Genomic DNA, 4,652 nt, shown 5'->3' with positions numbered 1-4,652 from the left:
AGTAACAATACACAATGTACTAACCATTGTTACTCTCCTAAAATCTTGTTTTGAGATTTTGTACCATTGTTTTTATTTTTTTTTCTTTAAAATAAAATAACTGATGTTAACAATAAAAAAAAGAAGAGATAATAATGGGCTCCTGCCCCCCTCATGATTAATGTTGTGCTGTAGATATGGGCATTAGCTCATTCCTTCAGTGGTCCCCTTGCCTGGTTGATAGGCTTGCTAAAGTTAAGTTCTTTTTGCAGCAGTGAAGGAATGGCTGAATACAAAGTTTCATTACAAGCGCCAGCCAGATAGCTCAGCAGATTAAAGCACCTGCTTAGACAGACGCAGAGACCCAGGTTTGATCCCCCAGCATGCTGTGCCAGCCCCCTCCCCTCTGGGGGCATGCCTGAAATCCCAGCACATGGGAGGCTGAAAACAGGAGAATCACTATGAGCCTGTTCTGTGTAGTGAGACTCTGTAGACTCTGTACTAAATACAACAAAAATGTTTCATTACAAATGCAGTGCAGAGCCTCCCGTTTTAAGGACAAATTTTCTACTTTCCTCATGGTTTTGTTCTTCTCAAGGTTCTCTGATGGCCAAGAGTGGGTGGTTCTTGCCCCTCATAGTTCAGACCAATGAGTTCCTATCTGATAAAGTATCATTTCTTGGCTCTTTGGGTTACCAAGATGATCTCTGCCTCTTTTGAAAAGCCATCTGGAAATATAAAAGAAGATCCTACCAATGCAGTCAGCATTTCCAGGGAGACCAAGTTGGTTAAGTTCTGCCTAGAAATGTGACATTTTGTTTTGCATTTTATCCCTTAATTTCTGAATAACTAACAAAAATTATTTAATATATTTTATTTGTTTACATATAGGAAGTGAATAAATATGAGGTTATTGAAAAAGAAGACTAAAATGAAAAGATATCCTTTTATATCAATATGATTTTCAGGCTCCTCTGATCAGTGAATGGGAGGTGATTATTTGCATACCATCTTCATGTTTTTCGCCTAGAATCCTTTCTGTATCACTCGCCATGTGACTCAGAGGCATATTCCTCTTAAAATACAAGGGCAAGGCTTTCTTTTCAATAAACCAAGAGAAACTAGTAGTAAAAACGAAATAAACTAATATATACATCAAAATATTTTTAAAACAACAATAAACCAAAGCAAAAGTCACAAATAGACACAAGAATCAATGACACAGCATAAGATTTCCAGAAATAGACTTCAGAGCATTCATGCATTTATTAATTTAATGTATGACAGTGGTGGCATTTTTAAGTAGCAAAAAAAAAAGTCTTATTTAACTTGTGATTTGAAAGTAACTGGATAGTCTTTGAAGGCATAAATTATTAAATGTTCTTTTTTAATGCATCAAAATGTATTACAGGTGGATCATAAGCTTGTAAATAAAAATTAAACTGCAAAAATGTGAGAAGCCATGTGAGAGTTGTTAAGGAAATCAGACTGAAGAAAGCCTTCTATGCCTGACATGAGTCCCGGGGCTGAAAATGTTAATACAAAAGCAGGTAAGTTCAGCTTCATAAAGAGGTTTTAAAATTCTGTTAAGATAAAAGTACAGGGGCCAGGGAGATGGCTCAGTAGAATAAGCGCTTGCCTGGCAAGTGCAAGGGTCGGAGTTCAATCCTTGCTTCCGGAAAAAGAAAAAAAAAAAGATAAAAACACAGACAAGGTGAAAAGGCAAACCACAAAACTAGAGAAAAATATCTCCATCTCCTATTAGAGACAAGGAACTAATTTCTACACTGTACAAGGAACTCCTAAGAAGCAGTACGTAGAATTGCACAGAAAAGTAGGTAAAATATAAATAGAAAATATACATACAATCAAACATAATTGAAACATATAAAATATTTTCTGGTTACTCGTGATAACTGCAAATTAAAACTACTCTGAGAAGTCATTTTTATATCTATAACATTGGTAAAAATAAAATTATAAAACTACTCACACATTGCTGAAGAGAACATAGATTAGTATACAAGTTTTATGACATTCTACTTGACAATATCTTTTAAAATAAAAAAAATATAGACCTTCTGACATAACAATTCTACTTCCAGGAATTTGTCCTATATTCTTGCATGCATAAGATAATATATGGACCAAATTGTCATGATTGTATCATTTTGAAAAAGAAGTAGATTTGTAAAAATAAACATTTATTTATTATTTATTTTTCTGTACTTAGCACAGGGTTACAGGGCCTACAGAGACTACAGGGTCTCACTGCGTAGATCAGACTCGTAGTGATGCTCCTGTTTGCAGCCTCCCAGGTGCTGGGATTATAGGTACGCTGCACCACGCCCAGCCTCTGTTGTCACAGTGCACCCCGCAGGCGGGGCCGGCACAGCAAGCCAGGGACTGAACCCTGGCCACTGCGCAAAAAATAAACACCTAAATACAGCTGTTTATAATACAGCTTACCAATGAAATAATCTTTTAAAAAAGAATGAATGAAATGAAGGTTTGTGCTGGTAATAAAGTTCCAAGATTTCCAAAATAACATCTGTTCAATGTATATACTGTCAAATGAAAAGTCAAGGTACAAAATGACATGTATGCATAGTGTAATTTATTCATTCACATATTCCGTAAAGACCTGTGAGTATCTGCCAGGTGTCAGGCATCATTCTAGACATGGGATATATTAATTAATGAAATAGGCAAAGACCTCAACCATGATGAAGCTTACTTTCTGGTAGGGAAGAGTCAGTCCACAACAGATATGAACACTGTACAATGTATTCGAAACTGGTAAGTTCTATGGGAGCATAGGAAAGTAGAGCCAAGCATGGGACAGGGCTGGGGTAAGAAGAAGATACATGTATTATTAAATCATACAGTCAATTTGGACCCCAGAAAGCACAATTTGAGCAAAGATTTGAAGAGGGTGAGGAGCTACCCAAAGAGTATCTGAGAGAAGAGAGTTCTTTAGAGGGAGCTATGAAAGGCCCTGGAGTGGGAGCATGTGTGATAAGCACGGAGAAGCCAGGGAGATCAGGCGAAATGAGCCAGAAAGATCAGGAAGAAGGTGAAAGGGATCATGGGAGACAAGCCAAAACAGGACCTTGCAGAGATGTGGACGATTTGTCTGTGTAACAGGAAATCACCAGAGGGCAGCTGGGCCTGGTGGTGCACACTTGTAATCCCAGCACTTGGGAGGCTGAAGCAGGAGTATTTCTGTGAGTTTGAGGCCCACTTGGGCTACAAAGTGAGTTCAAGGCCAGCCTGCAGTACACAGTGAAATTCTGTCTCAAAAAAGGCAAAAAAGAAAATAGAAAGAAAAAAAAAAAGAAGAAGAAGAAGAAGAAATCACTACAGGTTTTTGAAGTGAAGAGGGTATCATTTAAGGTTTACAGTTTAAAAGGGTCCCATTTGAGAACCATGAGTATAATGCATATGTTCCTATTTACATATTTTCTTATATCTAGATAGATGCCCCCCAACTTACATGGGGTTGTATCCCAAAAACCTATCATAACCTGAAAATAGCACTAAGTCAAAAACGTATTTTGGGTTAACCAGCTCTGGGGCTCCAGCACTTCAGAGTGGCTTTGTATCTCTTCCTTCTGTCAGTAAACTTCACTCTTGCTCTGAAAAAAAAGAAAAGAAGCATTTGTGTACCTTATTACAGAACACGTCGCTTAGCTGCGCAGCGCGCTGTGATCTACTTATCGTTTCCTCCGTTGATCTGGGGGCTGACCGCAAGCTGCGGCCACTGCCAGCACTCAGCATTGCCGAAGACTGTCGTGGCATCTTCTCAGCTTGGGGAAAGATCCACATTCAAAAGTCAGATTTCTCTCACACCATCACACAGCCACAAATTGGAAGTTGAACTAAGTCAGAGATTGTGTAGTACAGCACGTGTAGTATCTGTGTACTTCAGTATATATACCAAATTCCTCTTTTCTAGACAAAGCAAGCCAGGTCACTTTGGTTGCCTCAGAAGAGAACAGAGTGGCTAAGAATCAAATGCTGAATGGAGCATTATTTTTCATTGTATATCTTTGTTTTTGGCCAGTTCAGCCCACCTTGAAGGTGGGGCTGGCATGGCATGTGGTGCCAAGGATTGAACCAAGGTCCCCTGCACCTGCCTAAGCTTGCCTAAGCAAGTGCTTTAGACCACTGAGCTATCTTGCCAGCCCTGCATATCAGTTTTAACCTCTTTGTTTTTGATTGTTCATTTTTGAGTGCTGGGGATCAAATCTGGGACCTTCTGTATGCTAACTTTACTCTACCACTGAGCGACATCTCCAGCACCCAGTACAAACATTTTAGTTTCAAGCCATATGAAAGTATTACATTTTAAAATCAATATACTATTTTAGAAATAGTGCAAATTACAAAGCTACATTATAAAACTTGTACGTGCCTGTGCCTAAAATATTTTTCCATTGTTCAATTTTTAAAAGGCTGACAAAAGGATAAATAAGTTTACTTCTATTTTTTTTTTTTCCAGAACCAGGGATTGAACTTATGCCCTTGCACTTGCCAGGGAAGTGCTTATTCCATAGAGCCATCTCCCCGGCACATAAGTTTGCTTCTAAAAACATTGATTTAAAACCTACCGTGTACAAGATACTGAATTTTTTAGAAAGTAAACATTGTTTTTCACCCTGATACTTTGC

Source organism: Octodon degus, unplaced genomic scaffold (assembly GCF_000260255.1).
Source record: "Octodon degus isolate 3935 unplaced genomic scaffold, OctDeg1.0 scaffold00022, whole genome shotgun sequence".
Taxonomy (NCBI): domain Eukaryota; kingdom Metazoa; phylum Chordata; class Mammalia; order Rodentia; family Octodontidae; genus Octodon; species Octodon degus.
The sequence above is the reverse complement of the archived record's forward strand: the minus strand, read 5'-3'. Positions refer to the sequence as shown.